The sequence below is a fragment of the Coturnix japonica genome, chromosome 2 (assembly GCF_001577835.2).
Source record: "Coturnix japonica isolate 7356 chromosome 2, Coturnix japonica 2.1, whole genome shotgun sequence".
In the NCBI taxonomy this organism is placed as follows: domain Eukaryota; kingdom Metazoa; phylum Chordata; class Aves; order Galliformes; family Phasianidae; genus Coturnix; species Coturnix japonica.
Genome location: NC_029517.1, coordinates 121,616,719 through 121,641,568, shown reverse-complemented (window position 1 = coordinate 121,641,568; position 24,850 = coordinate 121,616,719). Strand labels below are relative to the sequence as shown.

At 45.6% G+C, this 24,850-nt stretch overlaps 1 protein-coding gene across 7 annotated transcripts in view; it reads left to right on the top strand.

The window, feature by feature from the left end:
* The first annotated feature begins 1,899 nt into the window (after nucleotides 1-1,899).
* LOC107310501 (zinc finger transcription factor Trps1) overlaps nucleotides 1,900-24,850 on the top strand; it is a 209,685-nt gene continuing 186,734 nt past the window's right edge. For 6 of the 7 annotated variants that reach the window (XM_015856211.2, XM_015856213.2, XM_015856210.2 and 3 more), the window contains exon 1: nucleotides 1,900-2,024. The gene's annotated coding sequence lies outside the window, so the exon portion shown is untranslated. Of the gene's footprint in view, nucleotides 2,025-20,509; nucleotides 20,580-24,850 lie in introns of those variants that run through there. The other variant, XM_032442888.1, reaches the window with a different exon arrangement.

Genomic DNA, 24,850 nt, shown 5'->3' with positions numbered 1-24,850 from the left:
ATAGAATGTATCACGCAAGCACTTTTTTTTTTTACGCAGATACCACAACATTCTCTTTCTGAGAGCGTTTCTTTGGAGTTACAGGGACTCCTTTTGCCTTTCTCAGCTCTGCTCAGAACGTGGTCTGAAGTCCACCCTAATAGTATCCGCACTGAACGCTGATGGATTTTAAGCACAGATCTCATGGTTGTTCTACAGGTGGAAGAGGTGCATTTGTTACTGGGGGTTTCACGTGTTGGAACCTGCTCTCACAATCACCGAACTTCGTGTTTTATGTCAGAACGTTGACGAAATGCAGGATCCGAGGTGTGGGGCATTGCTTCCTGTGCGAAAGAGAAAGCAATGGATAGGTCTCACCCAAGCAGAGAAGTGAAGGGGAATAACCCTGGTTTGAGTATTTTCCACTCCATCGCTTTTGAAGTGCTCACCAATACCTGCTGGCATTAACCCTTTGCAGCTCCATGACGTGACAGTGGTAACAGAGCAGGAGAGCCTGAAGCAGAGCGCGTGGGACAGACGCACCGAGCTGTCAGAGCTGTGCTCGCTGCACTCGTGGGAGCAGTTTGTGCGACTACAGTTCAGTTTGAGGTTTACGAAGGCAGAATCTGCACAGTAGTGCGGTGCTGCAGAACGTGGCCCCGACACTGCAGCAAACTCTGAGTTCTGACATTACTTTTCTTTCTTTCCTGCTTTGTGCTGAGGCTGTGGGGACCCACAGAGCCCTCACCTTGCATGGAGCCCAAAGGGCGCACCTCACACCTATGAGCCTTGCTGTCCGCCAGGCAGTCCTACAGCTGGAACTATGGGGAACGTGCTGCCGGGTGGTTTACGTGAGGAATCAGGAATCGCTTTGCCCATCAGCCAGCAGGTCGAGCTGAGTGTGTATGAGGGATAAGTTTAGAGACACCACATGCATACAGGAAGGCTCCGTGTGTCTCCCTAGAGGCTTTATCCTTTGTAGCTCACTGTGAGTTGAGGATAGACATGTAAGGAAAGCGTTATGTCACATCTGGGGGGAGCAGCTCCATCTCTGACACCATCCAATTTAACTCTTCTCCAGCTCCCCGCTCTGTGGGATCACTTTAAACCGTGCGTGCAGGAGGAAAACCCACGCCACGTGAAGTCCTCTAAGAGCAGAGATAACAGCGTCCCGCTTCCCAACACACGTTAACACCGCTTTTCGTGCCCGCTCCGTCTCTCCCCGCGGTAATTCCGCACGGCCGCGCTCCGTGTGCTCCGTACAGGGGAGTTGCGCGGTACCCGGCGGGCGGTGCCGGCAGCCCCCAAATCCGTACGGCGTCCCTCAGCGCACGCACAGGGAAACGGGGGAGGGGAGGCATTACAGCCTCCGATGGGAGCGACGGAGCGGGGCGGGGGATGCGGCCGTGGCCTGCGGGCTGCTCGCCCGCCACTTCTCCCGCTGCCCGCGGCCGGGCCGGGCGCGCTCCGTCGCTCCCTCCCCTGTCTCCGCGCGCTCCCGCGGGCCCGGCCCGGCGGCGGTGTGAGGCCGCGGCGGAGGCGGCGGCGGCGGCGTTGGGGGGCGGCGCGGGCCGCGCGGCGGGGCCGCCTGCACTGTCTCTTTAAGGGCGCTCCGTCTGGGGTGGCGCTTTCCTCCGCGAAGGCTCCTTTGATATTAATAGTGTTGGTGTCTTGAAACTGACGTAATGCGGGGAGACGGAGGTCCTGACAAGCGATAACAGTCCCTGATAACGCGCCGGCCGCCCCGCGCTCCCAGGCCGCCGCCTCGCCGCCGCGCCGTGCCCCGGCTCTGCGCCCCCCGCCCCGCCCCGCCCCCGCCCCCGCCCCGCGCCGCGCCGCGCCGCCCCCGCCCCGCAGCGCGGGGCCGAGGGGGGAGAGGAGGCAGCAGCGCCGCGGCCCCCCGCCCCCCCCCACCCCCCCGCTCCCCGGCCACCGCCACATAATCCGCGGCCAACTCCGCCGGCAGCAGGAGACGGTTCATGGCTCGCGCCGCGGCTCCACCATCTTCCAGGCTGCCGGGGCCGCCGCTGACGGTTAATCAACAGGTACGGCGCGGGGGGGCGGGGGGGCGGCGGGGAGGGCGCCGGGGCCGGGAGGGGGCGGCGCGGCGGCGGCCGGGGCTGAGGGGGGGGCGCGGGGCGGGGGCGCGGCGCCCGCGGCGTGTGCCCGGGCTGGGGGGGTGGGGGGGGCGTGCTCCCCCCCTCCCTCATTGTGCCCCCCCCCCCCAAAAAAAGACAACAAACCCCAAAAAACAAAACCCCAACAACAGCACCACGGAGGGGGAGAGGGGGGGGGTGGGCGCAGCCGGAGCGCTTCTCAGGTTTCAGAGGGATTTTTCGGTGCCCCCCACCCCGACCCGCGCCCCCCTCGCCCCCCCCCGGCGGTGGGTCAAAGCCATGTGCCACGGCCGGGAATGGGCGAGCGCAGAGCGGCCGCGGCCCCGCCGCGCTCGGGAGGGTCAAGTTCAGGGAGGAGGGGAGCAGCCCACGGCGCGGCTCTGCCCGGCTCTGCCCTCCCCGCTCAGCGCTGTGCCCCGGCCCGGGGCGCTCTGGGGGGAGGGGAGGGAGAGCGGCGCGGCGCGGGGGGCGGCGGCGGAGGACGCTTCGCACCGAGGAGCTGCGGCCGCACGGCCCCGCGCCGCTGCCGGCAGCCGTAGTGCGGAGCGCGACGCGTGGGGCGCGGAGCAGCACCATGAGCAGCAGTAAGTTCGGGGAAAAGTTTTTTTGCTTTTGCTTTTCTTTTTTTTTTTTTCCCCCGGGTGGGGGGGCTGGGGTCCGCGCACAGCGCGGTGGGATCGGTGTTGTTATGTTTTGTTTTGCTTGTTTTGGGTTTTTTTTTCTTTTTCTTTCTGTTATTTTTTTTTTCTTTCCCTTTTTTTTTTTTTTTTTTTTTTTTTCCCTTTTTTTTTTTTTTTTTTTTTTTTTTTCTCTCAATCAGAGCACGGAGAGACGTAAAACTTTTCCTTCTTAAAGGCGAAGCTCTGCCCGCGGCGCTGCCCTCCCCGCCGGCCCGGAGCTGCCCCGTGCTGTCCTCGGTGCAATGAATGGGGTGGGTGACCCCGGGGGCTTTGTTCCAGACACCGCGCAACTTTTGGGCCCTCCGGCTTTTTAATCTTTCTTTTTTTTTTTCTTAATTTTTTTTTTAAATACATATTTAAAATCGGTGATAATTTTGGTAAACTTTGGAGATAGGGATGAGCTGAGGGAGGCGTATCTCGGTGCCATCCCACCGGGTCCCGGCGCGGCTGCAGCCAGAACACCCCCGACAGATCCCGCTGCAAAAGGAAAAGTATTTCCTACCCCAAACAGAGCGTTCTGCGCCTATTGGAGGTGCGGAGCGCGTCGCTTCTGCTGTGCGCATTTGGAAGGCTGATAGGAACAAGCAGCAATTCCCTACGCTCCGGTTTTATTTAATCGAGCCGAGTGCGGGAGCCACCGAAGTGCCATCCCGGCAGTGCTACTCAGCTGCAGCCGGGGATGTTGGTGGCATCAGGTTACTTTCCTGTTGGTTTTAGGAAAAGTTGAGCACGCAGCAGAGGCTGCCAGAGTGAGACATGCGAGGGGCAGCGGAGGAGAGCGGCGGGCAGAGCCAGGTCCTGACGTGGCCAAAATGGGAATGAAAGGCGCAGGGCTCCGGGGCTGCGGCGAGGTTCCCTCGTGGGTCCGACAGCGCGGATCCCAGCGGTGACATTTAGGGAAAACCTCACTGGGTGAGGAGCTTTTTTTAAGTGCTCCGGGTCTGTGAGTAAATAGAGGGCTTGTTTGAGAACATCAGCTATTTCCTGTAAGTTGTGATGCTGACAGGACTGTCTGGAAATGATATCAACACTTTGAAAGATAGATATTTTTTTTTTCTTTCTTTTTTTAACCGCTGAATGAAAGTTTGTTAATAACGCGGTCGGACCAAAGCAGTGGAACACTTCAGTACAGTGTAAAAAATAGAGAGAAAGACTTTTTCTTCTTTCCTCTTGAAAAAGACATACCTGCTGCCTGGAGCACACAGAGCCAGCTGTGTTGGTGCCTGTGTGTATGCAGCTGCTTGGGGCAGCAGAAGGCTCCTTCGCCTTTCTGGGATCAGGAGAAGTAGGACAGAGAACAGCAGTCAGTCCATAACCCGCCCTGCTCGCTCCGGTCCTCGCTTTGTGTTGTTGTTGTTGCACATAAGAACTTTCCTCTCTTTGAAACTTTGCGTGTATGTAGTCACAACAAAGTAAGTAAAGGGCAAAGTTGCATCAGCTTCCAAGCATATATGTTGGATCCTCAATGGGCTCTCAGTAATAAGGAGCGTTGTCTTTTTTTTTCCCTCTATTTCATAGTAATGTTAATAAAGGAAAAAATGTAAATATCAGCTCCAGAGATCCGAGACTTCTTTGGGCATCAAACATGCTGCAGCCAGGTTACCCTCCCTTATTTAATGCCTTCGTAGTGTGATTTATGCCGCTGCTGAGTGGGGTGCTTCTGTCTTTATTAGCGATAGAGCCCAGTGTTACTGTATGACTCCATCTCAGGGTTATGTTTCTATCATGTGTTGCGCATCAGTCGTAGGAACTTGCACGGTGCGCGCTGTTACTGTGCTGCGTGTGGGGAGCTTTATTATTCACATGTTGTGATTGCTGAACACTGAGCCCGTGTGGACCCGAGTGCCTCTGAGGTGCAGTGGCTGCTGTTAGATCTCCGTGTTTCAGGCATGCTATATTTTAATGCCAGCTGACACAGAGGGTTTTCTATTTTCAAAGCATTGTGCAAACAATGACTAATTACTTTCTGTTCGTGTGAATTACCTCTTTTAGCACTTTATCAGGCAGTCGCTTTGAAACAAAACTGTTTTACATTACAGTGCGAAAGAGTTAAAAAATTAGCAAAGACGTGTAGGGAAAAACCAAAATTTTAATTACAAACAGGCATCTTTGGGTACGTATTTAAATTGTTCTTTTAATGTGGAACTTTCCTTCTGAGTTTGGGAGGGCGGATACGTATGAATATTTATGTCTCTTATAAACTCTCGACAATATTTTAATGTAATAATCTTAATAGAAACCGTCTCAGATCTCAGCGGCAGCCGCGCTGGCAGTATCGCCTTAATAAAGGGTTGTGGGTAGCACCAAATATAACATTGTGAGAAAGTTTATGGCGAAATATTTTTGAACACGACGGGCTGGGAATCTGACAACTCTTTTTGTTAGCTGCAAGTAAAGTGGAAATAAATTACGTTTTTAATACAGTTTCGGTTAAAACAAAGTGCCACCTGGTAGTAAAAGTATCGGCCCGAACAGAAATATATTCTGATGGAGATATTCAGCTGGGGTGCAAAATGAGGCCATTCATCCGCATGCTGACAGCGTTCCAGTCGGTGTTTGCCCTGCTTAATTTAGTTCCTCCACACACCATGGGGCAGTCTGGGGCTGATTTTGGCAGTGCTGGGCCGCTGGGAGCTCCGCGCTTTGTCCCTGGTGCTGCACCTCAGGAGGCAAGATGCAGTTGGTTAACAGTAACAGCAGACAGGTATATGGAGAAAAGGCAAACGCTTTCTTCTTTGTTTCTGAAACTTTCTGAAGTTCCTACCTAGTGAAAAAACAATGCCATTTTTTCCAGTCCCAGTGATTAATAGCAAAACCAGCATGGTCTGCACCCATCTATTGTACAAATACCATTGCTTGCTGACCTTTGGATACATTAATTACAGCATATCTGGTCCAGGTTCTACTGTTTTTGTCTGTCTGGAAGATAAATAAAAGTGCCCTTTCCAGTCCTTCTGGAGAAAGAGAAGAACTTTTTTCTTGGTACTATCATGAATTATGGAGTTCATTTTTGAATGCCGTGCCAATGGCGCTCTCTTTTACTTTTCTAAAGATAAGCTTGCACCAAAGAGGGAACATTTGCTTACTCAATGACTGCTTTCAGTTCACTCTTACTGTGTTTAAGAACTTTCTAGGCTTTGCTTTTTTTTGGAGTGTGTTTGCTAATTAAAAGGAAAAAAAAGCACACAGTGAGTTCTATCGGATGATGCGAAGGATTAAAGCACAATTACACCCCTAAAGAGCAAATGTTTACAAGGGTGAGACGTAGCTGCGCCGTGTGGATGATGCTGGCTGCCTGCTCCTTGATGTAGGTCGCACCTCATCAATAAGGCCCTACCCGGGCAGCGTGCGGGACCAGATGTGCAGTGCCCAGTGCTCAGCAGTGCCACCGGGGCAGGGCAGGGAGCGGTGTCATTCGGTTCCCAGTTTCGTCAAGCAGACTGGGGCTCAGATTAAACATGGAGTGATGGGAGGATGAATGCTGTGGCCTCAGCTTAGTCCCCAGTGGACATTTTGTGGCAGTCTGGGAACATCGCGTGGCTGAGCACCATCCGGCTGGATTGGCGTCACGGGGTTTGGAGGAGCGTGGTGTAGGTGGACCAGCACAGCCGTGTGTAAGGAACTTTGTTTAATAGCCATCTATGTTTTGTTCATCTTCTTTGCTATCGATTTCTTATTTTCTAGCACCTTTTAAAGCGACGCATTAAAAATTAATAACACCACCAGTGGAACGTGCATCTAAAACTGAATAGAAAACGCTCATCTTTCTGTCGGTGATTTTTATTATCAGCCTAAGGAATTTTACTCGTGCTGCGGATTTCTGTACGTGGATTTAGGAAACTCGCGGAAGTCCTCTACTGCGCGGCACAGCCCAGCATGGGACGCCCCGTGTGCCTGCATGGTGGGACCTGGGCATGCCGTGCTGGTGGGCACAGCTCCCATGGGGTGCTCCTGCCTCCAGAACAGGACGACTGAGTCGCAGAGTTCAGTCCCAGTGGTCATTTTTTTTTTCTCTCTCTTTAGCTACATCGCACACGTATAATTTCTCGTAAGTCTGCTTTCTTTCCAGGCTCGGATTGACTTTTATTTCTTCTTTCCCTTAAATTTAGTTTAAAATATTTAATTTTTAAAATGTTACTAGCCCTTTAAAAACCTGTAATAAATGCTTTACAAGTGGCTAGACACCTTCCCTGGTGGTTTAATTTATACAAGCAGGAAACTTTCTCTCCTTCTTTCTCTCTCTCTTTCTTGTTTTCTTTAAACCAACTGACGTAATGCCAAACTTTGCTTTAAAAGAACAGACAGAAGTAATTGGTAGCTTTTAACTTTTAATAATGTTCTGGATTGGTTTTAGTGGCCAAACTGCCATTTTTTAAAAATTCAAGTAAAAACGGGCTTGTGGCCTGAGGAAGAAAGGCCCTGTTGATGCAGTTATTTTTATTCTTGTTTTTCAATCTGTTATTAAAAATCTTTCCTGCTGAGCTCTGCTGGATTTCTCCAATTGCTCTTTGTGATGGCTGGTGCATTTCAGGTTACGGTAACTTAAACTGTTTTCTGATTTATTATTATTATTATTATTTTTTCTTTCTTCCTCCTCCCCCCCCCCCCCCCTTTTTTTTTTTTTTTTCTTTTTCCCATGGGCATTTTTAGATGCCCCGTCCCTTTTCTTTTTTTAGGTTTCATTTCTTGCCTCTTTTCCCTTCCCTTTTGCCCAAAGTCTTACTTTGGAGGTGCAGTTTGTTTTCATTCCGACAGGACTAACTCTGTAGCTACCTTCACTGAATATTATTTCTCCAGGATGAGAGTGTTTTACACCTGTCAGTGGCACTGATGGGAATGATATTGGCTGCTCATTTCAGAGGATGGGAGATGCTGTCTGGCAGAGCGGCTGTTTTCTGTGCTCCCTCCACCTCATATTTTTATAACAACCAAGTTTTACAACATGCTTGGTAATAGACTTCAGTGATTTGTGCCCACAGGATGACAATGGGAACAAGAAAATGCAGCGGAAGGATTTTATAATTGACTATACTTAAGCAAATCCAGTGTATTATCTTTGTTTTTTTCTCTCCTCTCTTTTTATTTATTTTCTTTGTTTTTAGAGTTTTTTGATTTGTTTCCTTAATTTCTTTCCCACCTCTGCTGGGGTTTCGAGCGCAGACAAGCTTTCTGCAGTAAAAGTCGGCGTTGGGCAATAGACTTTCTTGACGAAGTTGACGTCAGGACGACTTCATAAGTTGGCAAGTAGGGAAATCTTTCAAAGACCGAGTTGGCTTGTGCCAGTTTTTCCTTCCTTTAGGGGAGACACTCCACCCAGTAGGAGGTTACCCCACCCAGTGTGGAGAGCTATAATTCAGTGGCAACACTTTAAATGTCAATCCTCCCTAGGGTTTAAACCCCAGACTTGTCTTGCCTCAATCTTTCTATTGAATCTAACATTCAATCTGTTGAAGTAACCTCTCATCTTCATAAGCGCTTTTTGGGCTTTATCCTGCAGTCCTCATTCTTGAAAAATACTCATTGACGTCAGGGGGACTTTTTGGTTCGGTAGAGCTGCAGGATTGGCCTCTGCAGGGTGGTGTGTGGCTGTGTGTCTGGAAGGAGGATTGTGTTTGCCTGATGAGTACTGTATGTAATCTGTGTTGTTACGGATGAAATTTGAAGAAGTCCTGGAGCCGTAGTGCACTAAAACAGATCTTCAATAAGTGAAGTGTACTTGTTGAGCATTTTGTCAAGTGAACATTGAACATTGAGCATTTTGTCAAGTGAACATATGAGCTCTAAAATTTCCAACTAGGTAGAATGTCAAGCATTTCTACCCCTTATATTTAGCCATATCACACGACAGGCATTTTTGAATGCTTCTATTGGAGTGTTTTCTGTGCTCTGATGGAAAATGAACACTGTGGCTTGTGACTCAGTGCTTGCCATGGCCATTGGGGTACTCAGATAGGGGCTGAAAACTTGAAGGGGAAAAGTTCCGAGGTGCTCGCTAAGTTGGTGTACAGTTTTTTATATGAGCATTTTGCTTCCTTCTGGCGTCAGTTCTGAAGCATCCCTTCCAGATTCCACGTTCCTGTAGTCAGACTTTGACAGTGCAGAGGGGAATTTATAATTTGATATTGTAAAAATGTTACAGAAGAAGCACCGTGGTGTTAATCACTGTGCATTTTGAAAATTAGCCAGCACTTTTAGCTCACTAATATATTTGAAGAAAAGCCTGTGAAAGATAATGTTAAAAATCATCGATGTGCTTATGTTTCTCAGCAAGATTTACTTTAACAATATGCTTCAGTTTTGCCTCAAACCATTTCAAGCCACCTCTGGTCCAAGAATGTACCAGTTCTTGGTTCCTGGAAGATTAAGCGTGACAGTTTCTATTATATAATGAACAGCAGTATTGTTTGAACAAAGGTAACATATTTTGATTTGTGTACTTTTTTTTGGCAGCTGGCACTAGTGTAGGTCTAAAATGAGTGGTGATCTAACAGTGTAAATATCTGAATGTTCTTGAAACGCACTGTATGGATGTAATGTGTTTAAATCATTGAATCTATCTATCTATATTATATAGAATGTGTGTGGATGTGTATATACAAAGCCGTAAATGGTGTGTTCTGCTATCTGTAGCCTTCAAATGTGTATCCTTTGGGTATTCTTGACCTACTTTGCAAAGTCTGCAAGTCTGAAATACATACTGAAACTTAAAAAATTAAACATACAGCTTGGCGGTTCACAAAAACAGTGGGGACAGATTTTCTTGTAGTTAATTGAAAAATGATAAAATACTCTGCCTGGACAGATACCTTTCAGACTGCTTTTGGATGTGCCAGTGACTTCACTGGGACTATTAAAAAGCCCTGCAAAACCACACATCAAATCAAAAGCCCAACAAAAACTAAATTCTCAACTGATGTTTGGGTGGGGAGGGGGAAACAAGTAGGTGCTGAAGTGGAGTATCGCCTTAAATTCCTGTGTGCAGCCGTGGCTTAGTGAAAGCAAAATTAGTTAGAACAAAGCAGTTTTCTTTGGGGGGAGAAGCTTTTCAGTGTTTTCAAAGTTTGATTCTTTTAAACTTTCATACGCTGATCTTCAAGTGAAAGCTGTGAGTATGTGGAACCTCATCCAAAACTTGCTGTGCAGATGAAACACAGCTTTGTGAATTCGGTTAATAAAACAAAGATTTATCTTATTTCAGCTTCTCAAACTGGAGTTAGTTTGCTTTTCCGTTGAAGAGTTCTCGTTTTTGGACGTGTTAAGTACCCTTGATCAGGCATTCCCTAGCTGCAGTCATACAGGATAAACCAAAAATGCAGTGCATGCGGTTCATCCCTGAGCTTTCTCCTCTGCCTATAGAGATGCACATGCACAGTTAACAAAGTAAACCTTGCCCCAAATACCTGAGGCAAAAGCTTGTGGAAAGCCAAGCCTCACCGTGTGCTTCGCTGTATGTCTCAGAGGTGAACAGTGACTGCTAGGCACGTGGGAGCGGGGTGGCTGTGCCTGGCACCTGGCTCAGGGTGCTCGGAGCAGGGCAGTCCCCTGAGCTGTCACAGGAGTGGGAGTTTCCTCCAGCCTTTTCAGAGCTGAAGTTTTTGTTAGAACTGAATTGCTTACTGAGTGTTGTGGGTATCAGAATGAAAAAAGAATAATACAGTGGATTAAATTAATCTTGTAATAGCTGTTTGGCCATACTGCAGCAGTGTAAATCATCTTGTGGCATTGAGCTGATATTTCCAGTCTTATAGGGGGGAAGATCCGAAGTTATCAACAAACGTATATCTGAGTCATTCAGCTACAATAAATCTTCTGACAAACACCCACCCCTTGCACACCCAGAGACACTCTCTGAGACTGTTGAAATTCGGCACACACCTGTATCTTACGTGTGAGTCTGTAAGCATGAATAGGAGATGTGTCCTCAGCTGCAATCACACAGTGTTGTTTCCTCTGCTAAGCTACAGCACCAGCAATCAAAACAGTCCCGGCACCAGAATTCAGCTTTCCATTTGTTTGTTGCTGCCTGCGTAGCCCTCAAGGTTGTCTCCTTCCCTGGAAGACATCCCAAGGAATGGTTAATTACAGAGAAACGTATGTATGGTGGGGAGCGCAGCTCTGTCGCAGCTCAGGGTATGAAACTTTATGTGCTTCGTCTATATCAAGTAAGAAGCAGTCGTGCCTAATCCGCTTTTATCTAGGTATCATTCTGTCATGTGTAAGGTATGCTCTGCCTTGCTGCCTCTGTTCTTTGCCTCTCTGTGTTTCCCGCACACGTTCTGGTCTCACTCTGGCTGCTGGGTGCACATACATACACGCTAAAAATACACATAAATTGAATCTGTATATTGCATAATTTTTTTTCTTTCTTTCTTTTTTTTTTTTTTTACAAAAACACCAGTGTTTGTATTGTTCTTTTTTCTGAGCCCTTAATGAGTTTAAAGAATTTAATGTGACTTAATAAGGGCTCTTATTCTATTTCTGACACAGAGACTAATGAGGAAAAAGTAGAACAAATTGAAACCCAACTTTTACTTGTGGTTGGTTTCATGACGTCATCAAATGCAGGATATTACAACTCCTGGAAAAGTTTGCAAATCCAGGCAAGAGTCCATTTTGCATCACTGCCCTTGTTTATCACACAGAGTTTACTAGTGAGAAAACAAAGTTGAGCGTGTTTTATTTTTCTTTTGATGTTCGGGTTGGTTTGATTTTTAGGTGAATGCTTTTCATAAAAGTGAGTCTCACCTGATATGCGTGCCAACCTGTGGGAAATTTAGATACCGCTGAGGACTGATTAAAACTCACTGATTGTGGTGCTGATCTACTCCCTGCTTGCACGTGCCTAACCTGCTAACGTCATCTGCATCAGATCAGATCCTCTCCAGAAAGCTGGCTAATTGCATCGCGTTTTAAGAACTGTGTTTCTTTGGGTCCTATACTGCACTTTGGTGCAGTTTGTCACCTTAGAGCAGTCTTTCTGAACTGATAAGAATACTTCCTAATGCCCCATCTTGCATTTTGCCTCCTTGCACACTATGTCCAAAGCAGTGCTTTGCAGCACAGACAGGTCTTCGGCATGATCAACAGCTGGCCTGACACCTTCATAGGAATTCTTTTGATTGAAAAGCAGTTTGCTTCCAAAACTGGAATTAAAAATAAATGTAGGCTTTTACAGCACACTTGTTTCTTGGCCCTTTTGGTCTTCATAATCCGTTTTCTTTTTTTCTATCAAGTGGCTCAAATAAATAGCATTGAAGCTCCAATACTGCATGTATATCCATGTAAGCAGAGCGTAAGATAGATGTGATGTTATGGACATCAGGGTATTTTTGACAGGCCAAGGTAAGCTGTGATTTTCACTGTCCGCAAAATTTCCTTTTGATGTAACCAACTGGGGAAAGTTGCAGAACAGAACATATTCTTTTCTATACCATCTGATTCTTTTCCTGTTTTTGTTGTAGGGATTCTAGTGATATCAAATAGGTGGTTAGTAGTGTGTTTTCTTAGGTGGATGTTAGCACTTTGCTCTCCTGCTGTCCCTACCCATCTGAACCGTGATGGGTTTTATTGTTCCCTCTTTTATTTGACTTTTTTTTTTGCAATTAGGTTTTGTTTTTGTGTTGCTGACTGCAACACGAGATAGTTCAAGTAAATGAATAAGAATTTGAATTGGAAATAGGGTCATTTTTAACCAGCTTTCTTGAGCATTATCATGCAAACAGAAAGAGAGTAAGTTGTCTGGTTGGTTTTTCTAAATGCATATATGGGTGTTTGTGGTTTGTTTTTCTCTTAATGAAGGTTTTCATAATTTGGTACTTTAGAAAACATGGGTATGTTCTGAAAATATTTCTCACAGATGGCAGATCTGAGTCGGTAGCTTTTAGGTAGACGGTTTTGCCGCAGCAAATGGAGTCTAGAGCTGAACACAGTTTTCTGGAGTTTTAAAACCGTTGGAAAGCAAGATTTATTGGACCTTAAATATCCCAGTGGTACAAATTTATTTGGTGTTCATGGCAGTCTCAGATTAACTTTCCTTAGAGATTTGCTGTGGTATTGCATTATCTAAGGAACATTTAAAATGGGTTTGCCTACCTTTTTTCTTCAGTGATTTCTCAGTTCTAATTTGTGTGTAGGAAAATCTGCACTAATAAAGATGACCTGTTAGCGCTGCTGAACTTTATGGTACGAACTGTTTTACCTGGATGGGTCAAAAACAAGAGTTTGAAAAGCTGGCGTTTTTAAAGATTTTTCTTCCAGCAGTGCAGTGTGGCAGTGGTTGTTGGCAGTGGGAGGGAGCCTAGGAAGTAGTCACAGGAGAAAGAAAGAAGACAGCTGTGGAATTTATTTTACTGGGTTAAAGGAGACTCATGGCTAAGCAAGCTTTACCTTCTTGGGTTTTCAGGATTTATTGCCCAAAAGACAGATGTCTGAATGGAAAGGGAACTAGGATATTGCAAAATCCATCACGACATGAAGTGCTATTACTGCATGTGAATACAATTTATTAATTTTTTTCACTCCAGCAAATGGTGACTTTCTCTGTCTTATCAGAAGGAATTTCGGATGAGACCTTACTGGAGTAATGCTGCCTTAAGTTGTGGGCTTGCCAGCTGTAGATGCGGTCGTGGCAGTCTGCACTGTGTGACGGTGCTGCTGTCATTCAGGAACGGGGCAGAAAAGTACCTCGATGCTTTCCTAGAAACTGCGCTATATGAAAGAGGGAAGGGCAAGAAGGAGAGCAGAGAGAGCGCTCTGATATATGAGCTGAGATTATGGATGTTGTAATGCCATTTATTGTAGAATACTATAGAAAAATCACATTGGGACCAAAGTTCCCGTGGATTAGCATGAGATATTTATTACCATTTTCCTGTGTTTTCCCTGGTTAGGATCTAATCCTTCAGTGTCTGGAGCAGCTTGGAGTTAAGAATTTGTCCATTCAGAGGGGAAAACATTGCCAGCTAAAGGATTTCACTGTTTCACTACCAGTATTTATTTATTTCAATGCTTCCCTACCCTGGTATTTCCCAAAGTGAACAGTTTGAGACTGGAAGAAAGAAATGGGGGACAGGAAAGCCAGAAGAGTACCTGGGGCACATATCTGCCTGGTAACTAGCATTTACTGATTGTTATTTACTGCCAAGACGATTACAGCAGTTGTGTGCCGGAGGAGCAGCCTGCACGCAGCCAGTGCACAGGAATGAAGTGAGGTTGAGTGCAATTCCAAGGTGACTAAAAGGTTTGCTTGTGACATACTTGTAGCAAAAGCCATTTTCAGTTGCCCAGTACCCAAACGCTGTAATTTCATGAGTGACACATTTGATTATGAGCAGCCATCAAAAGGCTGCTTATAGGCATCTTGTTTAAAAGAATGCACTTGAACTAAATAAATACTCACAGGTCAGATAAATATGTTGATCTGTCCTTCTAATTCAATGTCTGCAGTTTCATGCCCTATTTCAGTGCTGTTTTTTTTTTCTTTCCTGATTTTATTTTTTTTTCAGTTTTGCAGTTTGTTTAAAAGTGTACTTTCTGCAGAGGTGATGCAGACCATGCTTGTGCATTCCTTGCTAGGGCAGAGCTTCCATTTGTGTCCTTGGGAGTTGTTAAGAGCCAGAGTTGCTGCCCGTTCTGTGCTTGAAATAAAAAGAATATGACTTGTAGAGGGGACCCCTCCTCCTCAAAACTGACTTGCTGTGATGTGCAGTTTACTTCCTGGGAAAAAAAAAGGCTGTATGATTTTCAGTCCGTTCTGTCAAGTTTTAGTGAACAGTATGAGCTTATTAGGACTACTAGTGAGGAATGAAAAGGGAAGGACTTGGGGCATGTCTTACCTCTGTGTTAGAGAAAATAAAGTATAAAGAGCCTCTGCAGAGCTTGCTTAGTGATTCTTTGCTTATCATCTTTTCATGATGAAATACGCACATAGGAAAAACACAGGAGTTAATGTTTACTTTCTGGATGTTTTATTGTCAAGCAAAGAGAACTGACAGTTTCGTGGTTAAGTGCCTGAAGTTGTTTTAGGCTTTGCAGTTGTTGAATTAATCTCTGCAAAGATAACTGTGTATCTTTTTAAGACTTTTTTTGGGGGTCTTTCTAATGAAAGAGAGATATTTTGTTCTTTCTGCCTTTGGAGCCTGGATATCATGTTAACTGCTAGCAGCAGGCTCTTCAGCTTTTCCTTCCTTGAACTATCTCGGGAATCATTCTTCCAGTAGAATTTCCTTACAGATTTGGTAATTTATGGGTTTCGGAACCACACTGCAGAATGGGCAAATGCATTTTAAAGCATTTCTTTTAATTGTGTGGAAAACACTGGATTCTTAATTATGGGTTTACAGATATTTCTGCTGCTGTTACTTTGCTTCGTGCAACATTATCTGGGTGTTTTACTGAGACGTTGCCTAGGCAGAAGTTTGACTTGCAAGGGCTTTTTTATTTTTTCTTCATTTTTTTCTCAGTAAACATTGAAGATGAGCGAAAAGAGACAAAGATCCCATCTTTGTAGCGTTCTGTACATCAGATTTGATAGAACTTCAGGCTACTTACTCCCTGGTTTTAAAGAAAGATGAAAAGGCCCTTGGAAAGATTAACTTTATTTCTGGCAACATTTTCATAGAATTATATTATGGCAAAGACAGAATCAAAGGATGAATGGACAAAGTTGGGATTTTTGCCATTTTTTTTTTTTCTGAAGCTTTTTTTTTTTGTTGGTTTTTTTTTTTGTCATATTTTTTTTTTTTTTTTTTTTTTTTTTTTAAATAAAAAATGTATGTAGAATACAGTGTTTCCCACAAGAGCACCTTCACAAATTTAGCATAAAGAAAATGCATTTTAATTCAAAGACTCTGGTACGTTTTTTAAGGCTTTGAAAGCAGTAATCCAACAGGTACATAAAGGAGTAATGATAAACATGATGATTATTTGTATCTAGCATTGTTAGACTACATGATTTACTTTAGTGCATTTAAAGATTAATTTTATTTATTTAAGATATCCAACCTATTCTGCATGTTAAACGCAAGTCTCTTGGCTTCTTATTTTGCTGCTTTTAATGTCAGCTGGCTCATTTGAGCACGCAAAGTTTTCATTTTAAGAATTTCTTCTAATTTAGAAAATGCCTGATTACAGTTGGAGAGTCTTAATGTAGGGGAGCTGTGCTGGATGGGAGCAAGACCACTTGTCTCAGGTCCCCACCACTGAGGGCCACACCGATGAGGCACAGGGAGCCGTGCACTCTGTCTGTTGATGTCGTCCATTTTCAGCACCATGTAGATAGTGTTGAAAATACACACTTGCAGGGTGCTTGCAGTGATGTGGGCATCGCATAGATCCCCGCGGTGCAACTGCTCAGGTGCGGGTCTTAGCATGCAGGCCATCTTCGTGGCCCAGCGTACTGCAGCGGTTGTTTCTTTCTAGTAGGCATCCTTACAGCGCAAACCCAGCATCTGGGAATGGCCTCAGTGGAAAGCGTGTTGGCATGCTGTGAGCCGCTCTGTAACAGCTGCTGGGTCCGTCTCCCCGCTCACAACTGACTGAAAGTGCAGAGTGATCCTCTGAGAGGGGAGGACAAGACAAGACTTAAACCAAAGGGAGGTTTCTTGCCTTTGCCAAAGGGCAGCGGAGAGAAAGACTCATCAGAATAACCCATTGTTTCTGTCAGAAGTCTTAAAACCTGGCAGCTACACCAACAGGTCGTTTAATTTTCACCCGCCGCAGTCACAGGGCCCTTGTCCTAAGTGTGATTCCCAAGCTTACTCTTTCTTTCAGCAGGCGTCCGCGCTGAGGCTGTAAATTCTCCCCATGTGTTTGCATACACACACTCAGGGTAGCCCAAAATCTAAATACGCGCTGCTGAGTGCTCGTGCTCGCTGAGGCCCCTTTTCTGCACTGCTACTTGGAACCTGTTCAAGTGCTTGGTAGGAACCCATGGCCATGTTCGGGGCCTGGCCCGCCAAGCAGGACAGGCCGCTGGCTAAGGCATGGCAGCTGGGCTCGGCTACTCTGCAGCAGTCTGGTAGCAGCGCCTGGCTGGCTGCGGTGAGGGAAGCCTGAGGTGGATGCTTGGGGGTTCCTTGGTTCCACATACCGGGACAGGGACAGATTTAAAGGCCTCCCATCTCATTACTGCAGTAGTGCAGGTGACCTCCGTGTTCTGGGCTGTTGGTGCTGATTGTGTTGGTTACCCGTGGAGGGAGTGGAGCCACTGTCTCGCGCCAGGAGGACAGGAGAGACAGGGATCTTCTTTCTAAAAGAAGGTGTTATTTTTTTTTTTCTCACCCCTATTCTTTATTCATAAACCTAACGCAGTTCCACAATTCCCAGACATGTAAAGCTGCAGGGCTTTTTTTGTTTTGTTTAAATCTTTCTGACCCAGCCAAATTTTTGGGGTTGGCACGAGGTGCAGCCAGTACCCATGGCCTTCCAGGGCTTGCTTGGTCTAGAAGTTTGCAGATGTTTTCTGCTGGATCTGGCTCTTAATGAACAGAAAAGATTTTGGCATGCTTATTTCTTTATTTATTTTCAAGGGGAAAATGTGGTTTAAAATGTTGATAATTGTTTTACGTGAACTACTCAGACTTTATGCGACTCTATGGGAAAATGAATGCTCATCAATTTGAAAAAACTTCTTTATTCATAAAGCATTCATATTTAAAGTGATTTCTTTTTTTTTTTTTCCTTAATGAAAATAGGGTTTGGGGAGCATTACAAATAATTATTATTTTTAATTACATGTAGTTCTTCATCAGAGTTCTTGAAGACGGCCCACTGTGATCCTCTGCTGAAAATACCAGGGCTTTTCAAAAGCTTCTTAATTACCCATTTTTAACTGCTCCTCTTTGCAATATACACCCAGTAACCAAAAAGAAGAGAAAAGAAAATAGTCCAAGAGGGGTCCGCCTACAGGTGTGCATAGGTCAAGCACTTGTTTCTCTTCTGGAATGATTATTTTGCTTTTCCAGCCAGCAGGTAGTACTGCTTGCCATCGGCACCCAGCTTGCTCACTCTCAGGGAGGGAATACTTATCACCGAGCTGCAGTGCATTTTAATCAAGGTTCCCAGAGTGTTTTACAAACATTAATTGCCTCTTAAGGACAGGATGAAGCATTGCACCCATTGTACTGATGGGTGAGCCAAGGCACGGGGAATCTCAATGACTTCTGTCACAGCAAGCCAGGCTGCGAGCAGAGTGTGAGCGTCCTCACCCCTGTGCTGCTGAGACGCCTCCCCTCTGCCCTCCAGTTTTGTTCATTTTCTTTAAATATGAACTTCTCAGACTCGGACCATTTCCTTGCATAGTGTAAGGCAAGTGCTGTGCTTGCTCTGATGTCACTCTGAAGTTCTGGTAGAGCTGTGTGTGAAAATGCTCTTGGTTTATGTGTTTGCTGAGTCTGGAGGCCTCTGCGGCAGGACTTTGATTTGACTGTGAACCTCATGTTTTGCTGCTGCCCTTTGTGGCTCTATTGGGGCCACTGGATCACCTCCAGAATAGTTCCTGTTTATTACTGATGTCTCAATGCTCTGTGAGTGACAGAAAGAATTCCACTTTTCAGCACAAAAGTTCACCCACTAAATGATTCCCCAGCATGATACATGCTCTGTCTTGTATTTAATTATCTTGTAATTATCAAAGCAGTAATGAAGCTATGCATAAGAAGTGCATAGATCAATAAAAACAGTCCAAAATGATGATAGAGCACTGACAGGCTATGAGCCCAACTGCTTTTTCAATGCTTGTTTCTTTTTTTATTTTGTTCTTTCTTAAAAGATTTGGGTTTTATTTTTCTTTTTTAAACAGTATCAGAAAAAAAGGATTCAGAGTTGTATTGTCTGCCCCTAACTGATGATGATCATGCATACGTTCTGAGTGATTTGCAAAAAGCTGTGTAAGTGCTAATGAAAGTTTGTGTTGGAGTGGCTGCTAAGAATATGATCATTGTTACCAATTTATTAACACCATGAAAGATTTCCTGTCCTAAAAAGACTGCCAGGCAGCGTCATAATCCGGAGCGGGCAGAGCCATGTGGTAGGTTTGACTGAGCCCCTTTGACAATTATATCATTTATTTAGCTGTCTATCTTTAGAAGTTGGGAGGCTAAGCTTTGGTTTCAGAGGCATGCCGAAACTCTCGCACTGCATACATGGCAAGGGCAGTGGAATACCAGAGTGCTCGCTTGGGCTTTAACTACTAAATAATGTGGTTGCACATGACACAACAAGAACAGAGGTATAATCCTGCCCTGTGAAGCAGGTCACATGTTCCAGGTTCTCTGTAATGTATGCAAAGTAGCTGCTTAAATCATTACGAGTGTGTAAATCATCTTCTTCATAAACAATACCATCAAGGTACAGTCAGGCAACATGTCTCTTGTGGGTTGACTGGAGCTTGAGTTTCCTTCAGACGTGGAGGAGGTACGTCAGTGCGTGTGAAGCAGATTCATCTGTTGCTGCAGTGTGGTCTCTGCAATGTTTTGGATTTCTGAGATGAATATGCTCAGGCTGTCTTCTTCACATTGAATCCTGAAGTGCAGGGAAAGGAGGAGGATGTGAATGAGGCTCGTGTAGCCTATACGATGTGAGGCTACCATGAAAAAATTGCTCCTTTTTCTTCTGGCTTTGTAAGTCACGCAACTGATAACCATTTGCTCCTCTTCATAACTTTAGTAAGTATTCAGAGCTCCTCTTGCAATGTATATACGTGCATTTGGGTTTGTCGAGCAGTTTATTAGAGTCCTACCTTTTGCTTTAGCCACTGTTCCCCTTATAGATTATGTTACTGTTCTTTTTCCTTCTGTCTTTAATATGCCAGTGTACTTTCTATAACTCCTAAGCAATGACCCGGACCTCTTTAACACAGTCCTCAATGCTGACTCGTTCAGTGGTGAGTGAAACTGAAAGCGAGACCTGATCTTGTTAAAGCCCTGCTGCGCTCCTGCAGAAAGCAGAAAGGTGGTAGTCGTTGCTGTTGTTGGAGTTTGTGTCTTTTCTGTGAGGTGTTGAGGGGTAGCTGGGTTGTATGCTCACCTCCCCACCCCCAAATGTTGTATTTTGGATTGCTTTAAATAGTTGTTTGGGTGATGTTATTACGGTGAATCATGTTTTTAATGTCTGCTTTAAACACGCGTGAGTTCATACTGAGACAATAGGAGCCCTCTGTCATTTGCTATCACGTAATGTTTATGCAGCATGTGAAATGTCCTTGTTTTGCAAAGACAGGTGGGTCTTCTGAGCAGAAATCCTGTCCCAGATCATTTTGGATCGTTTTGGTTAAAAAGCGAGAGCGGAGCCGGTGGCTCCATTCGTGCTGAATGGGATCTGCTGGCTGAGTGATGCCTAACGTCGGGATTACAAGTTGGCTCCGTCAGGTTTAGGCTCAGGGGAAGCGAACTGAGCACGGTGCCGACCTAAGGGTGCTGTGCGCCGCACCGTGCCCCGCCGCGGCGGGAAGAAAAACGGGAGCAGCCCTCATCAACTTTCAGCACATGTGGAAACAGAGCTGTAAGAGCAGGGGCATCCCCAATGCATCGGCAATTTGCTGAGCGCCCGAGGGCTGCATCTCATTTGCATTAAGAATGTGGAGGTCGCTCCTCGCCTTTATCTCGGCGGCGGGGCCGGTGCAGGCCGCAGGGCCCGCGGCACCGGGACCCGGGTTCGGGGCTGCCTGGGGGCACCGCCGGGCCTCAGCGGCGCCGCGGTGAGCGCTCCGCCTTCGCCCTCCGCTCCCTCCCCCGGGCCCTCCGAGTGGGACCCAGCGGGCTCCGGCTCGGGTCCGGCCGTGGCAGCGAGCGGCAGCCCGCAGCAGGTGAGAGCTCTGCCCGGCCTACGGGACTCCGCGCCCATCGGCGGGGCGAGGAGGTGCTGCGGAGGATGGGGGCGAATCTGTGCCCTCGCAGAAACCCCGCGTTCTAACCGGCTTGGTAATGAGGGGAAAAAAAAGAGAGGCAAAACAACCCAGCTTGTGCTTTTTCAGTAGAGATAACTGTTATCTCTTATAGAAGTCTACATAAGTGTAAGTAATTGCCCGCACTTGGCTCTGTGACAGGGGAAAGGCTGGGATCCGCAGACTCGCGTTGCACGGTGCGTGCAGGGGAAGCTCTGGGATGCGGGGGGCTGCGGCGTTCGTGCCCCCGCATCCCTCGTCTGTAAAGTTCCGTGCGAGAGTTCGTGGTGCCTCGGGAAGGGGGCGGGGAGGGGGCGCGTTGTACGAAACACTTCGAGCGAAGTTTTGCTGGGATCGTCCTTAAAACTAGCCCGAACCGAACAGTCGTGCGGCCGCACCGAGCCGGCTGCCTTTGTTCGGCGTGGAGGTTCCGGGGCCGTGTCAGGAAGGAGCAGCGCGAATCCGCGTCGGCTGCCCTGGGGGCACGCTCGGCGTTTTGCCCCTTCCCCGCCTTATCTCGGCTCCCCCAGCCGGCGCTGAGCGAGAGCCCAAGGGATCCGTGCGCGCGTGCCCGTGCGCGCCGCGGGGCTGCGGAGCCGCGGAGCCGCGGATCGCGTTGTCGCTCGCACCCCGCGCCGGGAGCTGCCTCCGCGGCTCCGCTTCCGCCGTGCGTGCGCGGCCGGCGGCCGGCGCTGGCGTCTTATCGCAGGAAGCGGTGCGGAAAGCAGTTGCTCCCTCGCTCTGCCCGGCTCCCAGGCAGCCTGATTAACGACTCCTCTGCCCCCGCCTGTCACTCAAGTGCTGGGGACGTCACAGTGTCGCTGCTGGCCCCTCTGCTGCGTCGGGACCAGGCTCCTTCCATTTTTTTTTTTTTTCATTTTTCTTCACCAAACTTAGATAAGGCATTTAGTATGATTACAGCCTGTTTTTAGTTTGCATTTTCCTTCTCAGCTCCTTTTGCTTACTCTCTCTCTGCATATATATAAATCAGTGTATAAAGCGAATTTCTCCTTGGTGTTCTCCCTGACCTGAAGCAAGTGCAGCTTTTCCTTTTCTTACGCTCATCCTTTCAGGACACCTTTGGAAATGTCTTCTGTTGACCTCGCTTTAGTGTACTTCTATAATGAAGAGTCTGGTCAGTTTGCTTGGAAAAAGAAAACGACAACAAAAAAAAAGCAGATTGAGAGAGAAATACCAGGATAAAATCCATTATTTCATCATCTAGAGTCATCTGTGAGGAGCAGTGCTTTGAGAAAATAGTCCTGTCCTACACTGGTATTTCTTACTTGTGCTAAAAGCTCATAGAAAGGAGATCCTAGTATGTTTGAATTACAGTATACTTTGTGATATCTCATTGTACTGAGTGGATATTCCAAGAAGCCCAGAAACAAGTCTTCCCTTAAAAAAAATTAATCCTCTATTTATTTCCAAATTGTTGTCTGCAGACACATAATCACAGTGTGATACCAATCTTCCGTATCATATAATCCAGTTAGGGCTTTTAATTAAAAGTTTGATGTGAAAGCGGCATAGTGGTTCCCCCTTAGGTTTGAAGTTTGTCAATGGTCCACAATCCAGAAATTTAGGAACGTTCATTCAAGAGAATTCTGGTCCTGAATCGTTCCATTTTGCTTTCGCTTCATCGTGTAATTTTTATTCCTCTCCTTTCAAACACAGCTAAAACCAGTGAGAAAGGAAATTTTTGAAGTGATTTGCAAAGTTATTTGATTTTTATAAAATTACATGGTACAATGTGCTGTGTGTGCCAAACTGCAGACAGACCTTCAGCTCATAAATTAAGTACACTTTTTTGTTCTGGTTTAAGCCCATTGAGACTTCTGCCAGTTAGGTTTTTCTCTTCTGTGATCATCATACATAATAGTCTGATGCTGCAGATACTTGCAGGAGCGTAGCGAAACTGGTAGCATCATGTATGTGGTTTGATTTTTAATGCATAGCATATTAAAGCATATTTTCTATCCCAAAAGATGTTAGATGAGACTACTGCAGTATATATTAAAACAGTAACTGGACTCTTAAACAGTCTAATATGAATAACAAAGGTATATAGTAATTAATGCTTAAGAAACAAACCTAAGCAACCAGAAATACCTTTTTAGTATAGAAAAACCTGTATTTGAGAATACTTTTAAATATTTACCTTTTAAAAATAAAACTTTCAGATTTTGTTCCCTGCCAGGATCTGTGTCTGCTCAGCTCCATGTACTGTTTGATTATGTTTATTTACCTATTTGCTGCCAAAGTTTTAAGTAAAGTCACACCACAGTTGTGGAAATGGCTGCTAACACCTGGAACCAACCTGTGGAAGTGATTAAACTGTTTTCTTGCCAGAGGCTTCCTCTGCTGGTGCAGGGACACTGTTCTCTCCGTTTTGCATTCTGCTCAATGATGCTAATTTTCTAAATGGAGATTACCAGGAACTGGGGGGGGGAAAAATAGAAAGGAAGAAGAAAACTCATTTTCCTTTCCCACTCTGGGGATGAAAAGAAAGTATGAGATGATGAAATCTGTTGCTTCTAAAATATGTGATAAACCAAAACAATTGGATGAACAATTGTACAGTGAACAAATCACATGTGTAATTCTTTGTTTAAATTAGTTTTAAATGCAAAGCAGGTTTTGTGAACGTCTTGCTTTTTTCTTACTTATATACCTCGGCCGTCATTGGACTGATGAGCAGTACTTTAAAGAGATTTTTAATGGTTTTTAGCTTAATTCCAGCTTTCATAAACCTTAAAAAAAACCAAACCCAAAACACTTATTGTCTAGTAAATACAAAACATGGAACAAAATCCACATATGAACGTGTAAACACAAAAGATTGTGTTGTATGACTGCTTAATTAAGTGCATATAGGTTCAATGTACACAAGTTGCTATCCAAAGGAAGACTCCTTCCTTTCATAGAACAACTTCATTTAGTTGCAGCTGACATCTTACAGTGATTATTGCCTGGGTTGTCACTTTTCAGAATCACAGCGAAAACATAAATAATTCTTTTAACCTCATTGTTGTGTGTATGTTGAAGTCTTTGGCGTGCCAATTGAAATGGTGACTAAAACTGGTGATTTGTAAATTGCTGTGATTAAAGTCTGTGTCTGTGTAAATAACCATCAGTGCACACAGCGCAGTGAGTTTAAAATACGCCGTGTACCTGTTCCTCTTTGTGCCAAATCCTTCTAAAAGCAAAACGGAATCATTTCATTCAGTCCGCAATGCAGTGTGTTTATTGGGTGGTGTGTAGCCGAAATTCTGAGCGCCGTATCCAGATCGAATAAGTGTTTTTGTGTTTTCAAGATACTGCCCAGGCTGAGGTACCGCTTTAAGAAAAGTTGTTAGTATCGTATCTTGTTCCTTCCTCATTCTGAAATCCCAAGCGGGTTTTGGATCCTGATCATCCAATTCTGGGACCTGCAGAAAGTCAGACTGAATGATTTTTGTAATAAGTGAAAATGCCAGGGGGAACGCCAGCCTGGAGTTAATATCTTGAGCAAAGACTATGAAAATAAGGATGTGTGTTCTGAGATGAACACGTTCATTAATTAGAGAGCATTAAGAAAATAAGACCAAATCTTGAAGACCTCTTGTGATTAATCATGGTTTTGTCCAAATAAAATCTGCCTCTGTCTTCCTGAGCGCCTGTTGCAGTAATGGCTGCAAGATACTATCGGATGGAGTTACCAAACCATGCTCCGTCTGAACAGGCCTCAGGGCTAAACCAGCACTGAATGAAGACCCTGGACTGCTGAGAGCAAGTGTTCAGCTGAGAACTATTAAAGAGAAAGAAAAAGAAAGTTGTCACAGCTGTGTCCTTTTAAGGTCAGCACCGAAAAAGAAGCTTGTCAAGTTGATGAAGGGAGATGACTTACTGGTGTAACTTAGGGCAAAAGAGATAAGCAATAAAAATAGTATTAGGTCTCTGTTTGATAGAGTGACTTCTGTCAGCTTACATAGAGAACCAAGTGAAAAAATGCACCGTGTTAGTTACTGTGACAGTGAAGCTGATGCGTTGTATGGAAATTTGGTTGCGGCAATTGTACTGGGTTTTGGAGCCTACCTTTTGTTGCTTTAACTGAGGACCAAGGTAGATCGACCAAGTACACAAGGGCTTAATTTAATTGAAATGAAACATTCAAACTACTTGGTAGAAAGTTAGATGTAGGCAGAAAGGTT